Here is a 13248-nt window from a genome sequence, read left to right as displayed (position 1 = left end):
TCTGTATACACCCTTTTACACACAGGCTGCTTTCCATCCATACTCACAGGATACTCTGCAAGCCCCTGCAATGAATGCCATCGGTTTGGAAAGTACTGAGCAGACTTTTAAAATCAAGCAAGAACAAGGAAGAAGACACTTGTTGGGTTAACAAGTCCTAACACAGATCACAAGTCTCACAACATCTTTATGTGTACTCTTCTACATCTAATTTGCTTTCACTGCAACTATGCACAGAAACACAGCCACAGAAGGGTTTAAAATTCAGGTTAAATATTAAGTTGGCTGGAAAGAGGCCATGCCACCTTAGAAGCTCATCTTCTAACCACCTTGGTTACCTGCTACACACATACTTTCCAGTCTGTTGACATGTTACACAGTTTGTGCTTCAAATTAAAATTTAAGGAAAATTCAAAATACCTCTACAACTCAACTAGGCCATTAGGTGAAGTTTGGAATTCAATATTGTATTATAAAATTAAACATTTTAAAAGATGAAAAAATCAAAACAGATATTTCTGTGTATCCTAGCAATATCATATACAGGAATGAAAACTACATCATACAATGTTGAAGGGAATGTTTTCAGTCCTAGTTATCTGTACACAGCTTAGCCAAGATTTTTTTGTCAACTCCTCTAATCATGTAATAATTGTATTTCTATTGTAGGAGTATTGTCCTCCTTTTAGCACTATGTTAAGTATCAATTTTCACGTGATGAGAACATTTTAATTGAAATTAATACCTTAGATTACATGTAAACAAAAAAGCACTTACTAAAAATAAAAAAATACTTTTAGAAGTTCTTATTATTACTACTGAAATGAAAAGCAAAAAAGCAGTTCCATTGCTCTGAGGGGTTTTCCTCTACTATTGTTTTCATATACACATTACTTGAACGCCACTCCCGAACAGGCAAACAACGTTAGGTCTTGACTCTAGATGGCAGCAGCCTCCTTTAGATTTTGGTTTTCTCCTTCCCTAGTGTCCTGGTCTTTGTTCCTTAATGCTGCAAACAATCCTACACTTCCTTCTCTTCCCCCAAAATAAAGACTTCAGTGCTCCAAGCTGCACAGTTTGGGGAAGGTGACTGCAAGGCATTTTCAGTTAAAGAAATTAGGCCAGTCCTGCAGTTAAGCTACAAGGTTCTTCAAAGCATACAGGATAATTGAGGCCTGAAATAGGAAAAAAGAAAGGAAGATTTTTTTTTCCCTGCCCCCTTTTCCTATCAGTCACCTGGAGAAATATTGGAAAATGCTGCTTTTTTTCAGCTAACAACAGCCCCTCAGAAAGGAAGGGGCAAAAGAGAAAAAAGAAAAGAGACACCCAAGAAATTGAACAAAAAGGTGCCATTTCATAATGAATCTGAACTGGGCAAGTCTACCTAAACAATATGGCTTTAAAGCCCTGAACAACTGTACAAATCTCTCTCTTTGAACACAGCATACTGACACTATGCTGGTGGAGTCTATTAGATGAGCCAAGGCTACTTTATGTATCATAAAACCTAACACATAAAAAAAACTACTGCTCAAGGAAAAACACCTTGTCTGAACGCTTCTCCTTTTCTCCTCATATTTACCTTTAGCTCTGGCACTCAGCCACTAGTATTGGCCAGTATGTCCCTGCCCCATCCTGTTGCTAGTGTCTTCCCCACAATGGGTTTAGGTTGGATACTGTGCCTCCTCCAGTTTGTTACTCACACATCCTTTGACAGGATCACAACTCCAACATTCACATGAATGAAACTGAAACACAGGAATAGCTTAAACAGAGATTTCCACAGGTTCATGTATGCATAATTACATAACATTTGTATACTGCTGCAATTAGAGCTGATTCTGTGAGCTCTTAAGCACACAAGACACTTTATTTGGGCAAGCAATTCCAGTTCAGCTGGATCAGACCCCTCTGTGCAGTTTCCCATAAATGGGAAACCATTTTTGTTGTAAAAACCAAGCTACTAGACTTTAAGTTCACAGACACTATCAGAATTTTGAGGATTCCCACATACATGTATGACCATGGTTGGAACACACAGGGACATCAGAAAGCACCCAGGGAACAGCCTTTTGGGATAGTTACAGATGGAAGACAAAGTGGCAAATACCCATGACTAGGGACAGGGACTGGACTCTGCCTGTTAGATTTGTCCATTCATCTGTGCAACCAGGTTATCCCTGCTGCTTTTGAGAAAGGAACTAACATCATCAAGTTATGTCACTACTAAAGGGCTAAGATATTTAATCAACAAAGGAAGACTTCCACTCATTCCAAAACTTGACTTCCTTGTCATATCACAACTAGAAGACACAGAGACACTAGGAGACACAGAGTGTCTTCTAGAAGACCACACTCACACTATACCAGTGCTTTTTAATTGCAAGCCCGAACTACCCAACACTGACAGAAACAGTTCTGTGTTGTGTGTGGGTAAAAAATCCCTGGAACCGGTATATATATACCTTAAATCCTGCAACTGGATCCAAATGGTCAAACTTGTGTCATTGTGGGACCCCAAGAAAATGAAACGCATCCTCTGAAGGTGCAAGACTTGCTTGCATGAGTGTACTTGCGCCACCGGGATCAAAATCTTTGCTTTTGGGTCTAACACAATTACAATTCAGAAATGGCAACTGAACCATGGCCACTTTAAAAACTGCATCTCAAGGGCCCAACACAATTTATGAGAGCAGCAGAAATCACCAGTGGTCTCACCCTTAGGACTACAGTAATAAACAGTTCATTTTTGTGCTACCAGAAAGAGCAAAAAAGAGAGCAAACAAAGCAGTAAACTTCCATCTTCCCTTTACTCTCAATTATTATCAGGTCTATCTATAATTCATTGGTTTCACTATGAGAATCAACATAAAATCTGTTGAACAGAGTACAGACTTATGAATTTATTTTCTCAATACCCAAGCGAGGCTGATGGACAATGTTACTGCCATTTTTCAGAGAAAGGAATGACACACAGAATAATTAACTGCCCATTTTTTTTCTTCTATCTTCATTCTTTTTTTATGTTCTTTTGTACAATAGAAATAGAATAGAAACATAAAATGGAATGAAAAATATAGGCAATTGGGGCATCCTTAAAAATGAGAAATCTATGATAACCAGTGTGGCATTTGGCAGATAAGAAATCCTTAGTCACAGTCCCAATACCTACTGAATGCAAAGGTGTGTGTGATTCAAGGTATCTCATTCTTCAAACTCTGTTTTTCTGGCCTTCACTGGGTGCTCAGTTTAGGATTAGAACTCACATTATAATTTTCAAAGAGGGATTTTTTTTTATCCAGGATAATATCTTTACATCTCCACTTGTTATGTTCTCTTTAAAACTTTTTTTTTCCTGTTCTAACTTAGTTTAGTGGTTTGCTTAGACTCCTTTGATGGCCAAAGGAAAAACAGACCCAGGGAGAAACTGACAATCCTTGGGATAATTCACCACATTTGTCTTAGACATAAACGTTTTCAAATGGGATGGAAAAGTCCACCTCTCTCCAGTAAATGCAGAATGAACTTTACTCATCAAAGCAGTCATACGAAGAGGAGCACCTAATATTTATTTATCTCATCACGGCAGTATCTTTAGCTGCTATGCTGAAGACAACAGGTGACACTGGGAAATCACGGCAGCTACTTTCATACAGCTGATAAAAAAAGGTGGTGATTTGCAAAATATTGTTAAAACAGAGAAAACTGAATGGAAAAAAATATACTTATTTGGGTTAGAAGCTGTTTGACTGCTCAACAAATTGCTAAGTCATTTGCCTACTTATATTTACATATGTGTGCATTTATGAAAATGCAGTCTGTGTGAGACACGGTGGAAGGCGTCTGGAGGCAACACAGGGCATGCTGATACACTCTTGACTTTAATGTATCAGACTTGTAATGAGGGACTAATTTGGTTCTAAGCACTAGCTTGGCAGAAACAAAATACTTATAGACTATTAATAGAGAAACTTCTCACAGAAGCTGTGACCTTTATGACTTAGCATGGTTTACAGCTCTACCTCTGTTAAAATTAAGCAGGGCCTTACTGCAAAGCAACAGATTTCTGCCTTTTTTTTTTCCTCCCCCAATTATAAGCAGAACTAAAGTAGAGCTACTGTTTGGTACACATCCTGATGCAAATCCCTTCTGCAGTATGGAGGTGTACTACAACACAGCAGGTTTATGCTGCTCTGAACAATGTTCCCTAATGTCCTGCAAACATCTACCCTCAACAGCCACCCTAAGCTGAAGGCCTAGGGAGATTTAAAGACAATGATCCCTATAAAAAAAATTAATAATGAGAAAATATTATCAGTCACAATGTTATCATGGAATTGGGGGAAGGGGGTAAGTTTATTGAAGAGGTTACTTCTCTCACTTCCAAGTCAGACATATGTAGTAAATTTCTAATGACTTTGAGTATAATTAAACATTTCAAATCAGTATTGCGAATGCCTGATGGAAAACAGTGATGAAACACATCAGAGAGGACAGTCCATTTACTATTTCAGCCTTTATTTGCCAAGCCATGTGTCAACAAAAATACTGGCTATTAAGGTCACTGAGACTGGAAGAGCCAGGAAAAAAATATATCAGGATCATTTTTAACACAAGTGGTGCAAGTCTATAACTCAGGGAAGTATGTAATTCAAATTTACACATTTTCATTTTTAAACATACTAAATAAACTTTTTTTAGATCATAAAAGATTAATCTGACTCCATCTGCTCACTGCTGTAGTTGACAGCAGGAAACAGCATCAGTGAAAGTATGTATAAAAGCACAGGTGCAGGGGATTAAAAAACAAAAACCAAAAAGATATAAAATAATGTAAAAAGACAACAAATTAGTTCCAGAAATACAAACTAAAGAGATATTCAGAAATAATTACACCAATAGGCACAGTAATCCTAGTTCTTCCTGGCAGAAATGAGGAGCTCTATAGGAACATGTCAACAGGTCAAGCAGCTAAACAAGCAATGAGCATAATTTTGCTGTACCTAAAAATGAGAATTGAACAAACTACCATCTCTTTAGAAGCAAATGGTGAGAGCAGCTAAATGACTGGTATTTCAGCAGTTTTATGTTTTGTAACTATTTGTGCCAGAAGAAGCGATGTTCCGAATGTTGAGTGACAGAGCAGTTCACGCTAAGCATGTTTCTTTAATTTATCCTAGTCTTAGTAATAGATTCAGATGATGGCAGATCTAGAATTAATTTGGTCTCAAGAAGAGAGTGCAGAGTGGAAAAGGCTCCCTGGGAAAATGATTTCAGCCACCTCTTTGACAGCTGGCCCACAACCATGTTGCCCTGTGAATGCCAAATTTGTGAGATAACTGAGGGGAGATAGTAGAGCTCTGCACAGCCAAGAATGTAATGATAGGAAGTGATTATCCACTATTTTTTCAAAGAACAGGGAACTTAAATTGAACAGAGGTAAGAACTTCTTTGTTTTTTTCACATAGCACACACTTAGAGCTCACTGCCACTGCATACGGCAGGGGCCAGGAATATAGATTAGCTCAAATAAGGATTAGACAAGTTCACAAAGGGCAGGGCCATATATGGATATTAAACATTAAGGTCAAGTAATAGCCTTACAGGTTTTTTACAGAAACTACTAATTTTTTTCATGCTGTAAGGTAAAAGACAGAGAGAGGGGACTCAGGTATTTCAGACGAATAATCACTCTATCACAACCTTGTTTCTCTGCTGTTTTGGTAAACACTAGCCAGGTTATTGGGCTCACTTGGACCTCAGTGGGAAGCATTTTAGACTTTGGTCAGCTGTTTCTACACACACACTAGTGAAACTTGCCCTTTTGAAACCGGCTTTTGCATGCCAGCTTTAGTGAAGGAGACTCCCATATCAGAGGATTAAGTTTGCTAGCTCTTATGCCGACAGGACTAGGAGGACCTTCAGTAAAAGGTCCTCTTTTTAGTGTCCTCCCAGGAGGACACTATCTGGAGTGCTTACAAAATACATAGCAACTTCAAAATGACAGACTTAAAAACAGCAGACCAAAAGAAACACGCTCATCAGAAAGGAGAAGTGTCAACTTGCAATACCAGGCTGTCCAGCAAGGCAGGGCTGTTCACTGTACACTGTCCATTGTTTTGTTCATGTCAAACCCAGACAATAAGCTGATGAGCATAGTACCACTTCCTATTCAAGCACATTTTACAGGCCAAGGAGGACATACCAGGAATCTTCTCAGTATCATCTAGCCCAGGAAACAGGTGTAGGGAGCATGAAGAAATATCTAAGGGCATGGAAAAGTGGTGAATGGGCTTCTCAGTCTCACTGAGAGGGGCCAGAGGAAGGGTAAGAAGTCACCGCCAAGGCAAAAGGGGAAGGGACAGCAGTAAATAAAAAGACATGTAGGCTGCTGAGGCTCCTGAAAGCATACTTTAAGTGGCAACAGGAAATCTGAAAGGTTGAGAAGTGGCAGAGATTTCAACAGCCAGCTCAACAGAGCAAGTCTCCTTGATCTCACTGCTGGGACAAGTACCTCCAAAAACACTCCGGCTCTCAGAATGGGATACTTTTCTATCAGGTCTGGTGATAGAAGCAACAATAGTATGAAAACTACTTTAATTTTCTCCATTGAAATCATTGTAGTGTTTAGTGCTCACACCAGGCTCAGACATAACAGTGTTTAATGATATTACCATGACACAGTGATAGAGAGGGTGGATAAAAACCTAAAAAAAAAAAAAAAAGAAATCAAAAAACCCTCCACAAAATTGCCTGACAAGTAATTTTTATGAAATGAAAATAATTTACACAGCAGTTTTACAGAAAAAGGGAATTATGCCATTAATCAGCACTGCTGGATAATTACACTGTACATGAGGCCTTGCTTTTAGAGAAAAAATATAAGCTAATAAAGACAGTCAGACGATCAGTAATGGCAGGGCTTTTGGGAGATACCAGAGACACAAAGCTTAATAATTTACCACTAAGGAGTATAATGACTGAGAAACCAAATTATTTTAAGTTTACATTAATTTTCCACCCAATTACATATTTAACATTAAATCCAAAAGCTAGAGAATTTCCCTCAGCTGTGAACAACCACAGCAACAATGAGAAAGCCAAGGGGATGTGATCTCGAACATGACTGGACTCTGAATGTACCCTTCCAACTGCTGTGTACATCCTTAATATTCAGAGGTCTGCTCGAGAATTAAAGCCAGTTCACACTTCCCTCCAGTTACTGCCGGTTCAAATAAGGTCTCTCCCTAATACAGTCAACTGCAGTCAATCAATTTTCTTTGTGGTGTCTCTTTGCACCTCCCAAGCACCAGCAGCAGATGGCTCAGCCTGGCTGTCTCACTGCCACATTTGTAAGGGAGAAACCAGTGAAAAGTTGAACAACACTGAATTAACAATGAAAATGAGGACTGGAGTGTAATGAGAATGTTTCACTACCTTTGTGTCATAAGCAATTCAGCCCTGATTATTACTGACCTCTGGCAATACTGCATCCAAGTAAAATGTGCTCTCTTAAAAAGCATGGGTACACTGGAAGGCAGACATCGCTTCTGAGTGTACTCATAAATAAACCAGAGCATTTCCCTTCCTGTGTTAGAGGCTTACCTTACAGCTGAGTTATCAGCATTCAGCAGTCCCCTCCTACTTTGTGTCTATGCAACAAACAACACAACTTGGTATAGTATACCTGGAAAATTACTATTATTATTATTATTATCACTTATGTGGCACCCAAAAGAGCATTAGGTACTTCACAAAGTAGTTAAAAAGATAAACTATGTGCTACAAAGGGCTAATACTCAGTGAAATAGTAGAACTACACAGGGCAGAAAACCAGGAGGAGGTGGTATAACAGGAGGAAGTATACAGGTTACAGGAATAACATTAAACAGTTACTGATCTGGGGGACATGAGGTTCAGTGCACACTGCCTCTTCTATTCCACACTGAGTTCACAGGAACCCCTGTGACAGGACATTTTGTTAGCATGGTTTCCAAATCCACTGATTTTTTCTGTAAGTGTTGTTTGTTTGCATGCTAATCTTAATCTTTTTGTCTTTGAAAGTGCTGTAGGCTGAAAGCAGATATATTCAAAAGTTTTGCAGTCCAAAGTTAATATGCCTGTTAAGGATTCAGCAGCAGCAGCCACAGATTTTGAAACTTTCACTGATTTTACAGTGATGGCACAACAGAGTCCACGACTTTGGGCCAAGATGCAGTAGGCCAAATGCACAGGAGCAGCTTTTTTCTCTACACACTGCATAGTGCAGCAATAACCCATGCTGAGGGACCCTGCAGACCACTAAGTGTAGCCGAATGTGTAGTCTATTCCCACTGAAATGCTATGGTGCTGTGTGAGCCTGCCCCTATGATGCACCTTGGTGTCCCAAGAGCTCTTCCCTCTCTTCTGCCAGAGGGATCACAGCATCCTTCATGTGCTGAGTGCATTGGGGATAGCCCAGGGAGGAGGCAGAGTAAAGGAAGGTGAATTAAAAAAATCTGACCAGGAAAAACTACAGCGTTCATCATCAAATCCATCTATCAATACTAAAACAATGGCCACACAGTTCCCTGCACTCTGGGCAACCACATTCCATCCAGAACAAAGCATGCTGCTGGCGCCTCCAGAATATTAATAATAGTAAGGTATGTACTGCAGCGGGAGGGAGAACCACAAGGGGTAATGCTCCATGGGGCTGGCATAAGGAATGGATCTGCTTCAGGCTGCCTGCCAAAGGCACTGAAAACTTGATTTTTTAGAGGCTGCCCAAAGATGCTTTTCTCCTGCCTGCAGTACTCTTTGGAGGGCTTTTGCCCAGACCGGGCTGTATGGTAGCCAAATGCAGGTGGGAAGTATCCCTGCTCACTCTCCAGCCTCTCCAACTGGTACTGCTGCTTCCCGATGGAATAGTCAGCAGGATCCCTCACTGCCCTACAGATAAAAGTTTTTGGTTCCATGACATCCTGCCATGCACATGGGGCTTTTCAGAGGTCACTAGAGTCATGGGCAAGTGTCTTAGAAAGAAATCACTCCCCCACGTCCCATAACCCAAGGGGAAACAAGTAACAGTGGAGGCTGCCAGAGGGACTATTCAGGTTTGACCAGGACCCACTGCAAATGCAGGGATTACAATGGTCTCCCAAAACAGAGGAGAGAAGAGGAAAATCCACAAAATGCTGACAGCAACACCTCATTCCCTGCTGACAGCCTCTTATACCAGAGGTTTTGGTATGGTGCAAAAGCAGTAAACCAGCATGGAGAAAGGAAGGGGCACAAGGGGGAAAAAATACTGAGATGCCAGTATCCACTGCACCAGTGCAATGGTGCACCCTTTAGCATGGGGAGACATGTCCGGGGAAGTGTGTATTCATGAACAATCAGTTCAGGTCTTGCAGCTCCCTTAGATTTGCACATCAGCAACACATCCCTGAGATGCAATGTATCCCCCACTTCCTCCCCCATCAGACGGCTGACAAACTGCAGAACAACACAAAGGAAAACCACTGCTGGCTCAGTCAAAAGGATTGCAGACAGATAGCTGCTAGAAGCATTACTAAATATGTTGATGTTTCATAACAGTTTGATCTCACTGCTGTTTGTGTTCCTGGTTTGTGTACAGCAGGAACAGCCAGTCAAGGTGATGCATTTGCTGTGCAGATCTGCTGCAGCACTTCAGTTTCAGCGGTGGAACTGATCCAGGCATCCCAGTTCTCTGCTCCCCACAGCTTCCCTGCTGTGCTGTGGTGCACTGAGAGAGCCCAGCTCCCTACAGAAGTGCACACAGAAAACAAACCATGTCTACATGAAACCTTCAGCTTTCAAACTACTAGCAGTGAGTCCACAGGTGCAAGAAACAATTTGTCTTCCATATATACCAAGGAGAAGGAATTTGAGTTACCATCTATTTTTCCAAGGATTAAAGCTAACGTGTCTATCTCAAAACATCAGCCTGCCTCACAAATACAAACACGCGGTTACAGTTTTCAGGGATGCATTATCTCACATCATGGTCTATATCAAGGGGTTAACCTAAGCCTTGGGAGGTATGATTTAAAACCGGTTTTACTAAGCCACTGTCATCTACTAAATATAACTTTGTTTTCATAGGGGAAAAAAAAATCCTTTAGGAGTTTCCTTTGAAAAACATAGCTTTTTGAGGCCATCCTGAGGGTTCCTGGAATGTTTCACATGTTCTAAAAATCATCCTTGTGAAGCCCTGCACAGTCATGCCTCCCCATCAGTGCTGTCCAGAGAATGCAGAGCTTGTATGGCTCCTGCCCCAGGTGCCCCCAGCCCTACAGCTTGAGGTGGTCCTTCCTAACCAGAGTTAATTCTCTGCCCAAATAATTTCCATGTGACTTTGCAAGCTGCTCCTTGTAGAGAAAAGCTTAACTAAATGATCATTCTAAACTAGTTCCTATACATATAAGAAGACCTGTGAACATAACACCGAAATTTATTGAAATCCTTACTTGCACTGGTCGATGGAGTGCATATTACTTTACAGAAGCTAATACAATTTTGTCCCTGTTCCTTACAAAGGACCAGCCACAGTTTCTCCCCAAGAGGGAGCACATCTCTGCACTTACACAGCCTATATTCTTCCAGGACTCTTTATTACCATTTTCCCTACAGCTGATCTGTTCTGCACAGATTTTCTGCTCAGTATGAGGGGCTGGGGAGGGGGGCATTAATTATACAGCAAGATGGAGCAGGGCCAGGCAGCCCCTCTGGTGCACTGTCTCCTCCATGCACAGCCTTCTTCCTGCTGCTTTGCAGCTACAAGGATCACCTGTTGGTCTTGGCACTTTCCCAAGCTGGGGCCTAGCGGAAATGACAGAATCAGCTAGAAATGAAAGCCAGCTCCTATTCCAGCAACCCAAATGAGGGAAATACAAAAACAGATGATGGCAATGTGATCTAGCTGCCGCACGTGAGAGGCAGGAGGGGGTGGGGTACAGAGGATGGATAAAGAAGGGGTAAATGTTGGACAAAAACCCCAAAACAAATAAAAAACCCAGAAAACCTCCAAAACCACTAAAAGAAGGCTTTTTTCCTGCTGTTGTTCTGTTTTCATATTCAGCACAGCAAAAACATTAGGAGAATTTTTCTCCATCTGAACACCTGCCATCAGGGAAAACTAGCTACCTTGTTCCTGCGCCTGCTGGACTTGTCAGATGTTTCCATCTCCCATATGAGAGATGTCAAAGGGATATTCAGGTACACAGCAGAAACAACCTGCCTTTTTCAGGCCAGCTCCTCTCTGTACTGCACACAAGCTGTTCCAAGAGCTGTCTAAGGAATTCCCTTCTTCCACAACAGTGCTCAGCAAAACCTTTTACTTGATGTTTGGGTGAGATGCAGTGTTGTGTAGCAGAAAGATTAAACATTACTCGTCTCTCATTTTGGTCTTCCAGGCAGAAAAAGCAGATAAGTAATCCAACAGAAAAGGTAACCATGACTAACTATTTAAAAAGAGCAATGTGACCTTTAAAATTATAAAAATACAAGCTAATTGCACTCTGCCTTTCCATATCTAACAAATTTCATACAAGCCCCTGAAATTCGTATTTACTCAAAGCAGTAACTATCCTAACATCCTAGATCTCTCATCAAATTTCTCTGAACCCTTGAGTGACACCATATATATTTACTCTCTCCAATACCTTAACAGGCTTTAAAAATGAACTTTTAACATTTTTTTAACCCAATAATTTTTAGAAACCGTAACAATAAAAGCAGGAAAAACCTAATTCTTAAAAGGAAGTTTATTTCCTCTCCAAGAGCAATGGAATGGGTCCCCAGAGCTTCCTTCTTCCTGAGAAAACACTCTATGAATAATCAATGTAGAGTCCAATTCCTCAACAAGCACCGAGCCTTCAAACACACCCAGCATTCAGCAGCCTCTGTGACTCTGGCCTTTAAACTGTAACACTCTTTGCCTTTCTCTCCCTGGTTTCCCAAGCATTCTTTATTCTTTTCTTTCCAGCAACTAGGTAGGTAAGCAGAAGCAAAATTCGAGCAGTGGGAGCAAGCTGGGGCTAATTTGCACCTTATGAATTATTCAGGCCCTCCTGATTCCTGCACCTGCACTGAGGCAGGAAGCTTGCGAGGAACAGTCATTACTCTTCTCTTGGGTTTGCACAAGCTTGGTTACTGCTCAGACACTTTGTTCTGTAACCAAGGGCTTCAGGTCTTGTACTAAGCAATAGGAATGGGAGGAAAAAAAAAATAACTGCATGTTGTCAAATCCCCCCCTCCTCCTGCCTCAAACCCAGGATAATCATTCAAGCCTGTTCTTAGACAAATGAATTGTAGGGTGTATCGGACTGATGCTGAATTTATCTTACATATGCTAATCCACATCAGAGCATCAGGAGAGAAAGAGCAAATGGGTGCTTGAGTTGGTCTTGTCAGACATTTACTCAGCTGCATTAAATTGCACATTTAAACTTCTCCCTAACTCAGTAGGGAGTACTTCATGTGTATCAAGTATTTCACATGCTAACCTGATCATTAAGGCATCTTTCTCCCCAGATACACCACAAATTAATTCTCTGCCTGGCATTCTGGCTGACATAAGGGGTACTAACAGTTTAATACTATTGGAAAAGCCTATATTGTGTTTGCAACAGGGTGGATTTAACAAGCAAACAGGTCTTTTTCATCTCTATCTACTATTATCTTGATAAACAGAATGTGACACCTAACTGCAATTCCAGATACAACCCATGAATCTAGACAGCCATTAGGAACACTTGCAGCGAGCAGATACAAACCAATTAGCACTACGAACATTTTAAGATAATGATATGTTTTTGAGCTAATATGCTAAGGCAAACAAATCTAAAAGTATTACACAAATTCAAAGCAGCAAACACCATCTTTACTGTATCTCATGTCCACAGCTGCACTGAGTATCATTAGGTCTTGTCCTTTATTAACATTGCTGTTACCAACAAGTTCTGCAGTTAAAAGATCATCTCATTAATCCCAAGCAGCTAAGCATCATGTTTTGATTGATTCAGTAAAACAGATCTGTGGTAACTGATAATGAAACCTCTTTAATCCCCTCTTCCAAAAAAACCAAGTCAAACACAAGTGGTAAGCATTCAGAAAGGTACTGTCAATGCTTATCAAATCTTTGCTTTTCTTCTTTCTATGCCTAAAGAAGTTAATGCATTTTCCTGTCAATGCAGGATGTGTGATTGGTCCTCTGCTTCTCTTATCACATTCCAATCCAACAAT

The 13248-nt window shown here is 40.7% G+C and overlaps 1 protein-coding gene across 12 annotated transcripts in view; it reads right to left on the bottom strand.

The window, feature by feature from the left end:
* The window catches only part of KLF12 (KLF transcription factor 12), a 264047-nt gene that overhangs the window by 73750 nt on the left and 177049 nt on the right, over positions 1 to 13248 (bottom strand). The window lies entirely within an intron of this gene.

This window comes from Passer domesticus, chromosome 2 (assembly GCF_036417665.1).
Source record: "Passer domesticus isolate bPasDom1 chromosome 2, bPasDom1.hap1, whole genome shotgun sequence".
In the NCBI taxonomy this organism is placed as follows: Eukaryota; Metazoa; Chordata; class Aves; order Passeriformes; family Passeridae; genus Passer; species Passer domesticus.
The sequence above is the reverse complement of the archived record's forward strand: the minus strand, read 5'-3'. Positions and strand labels throughout refer to the sequence as shown.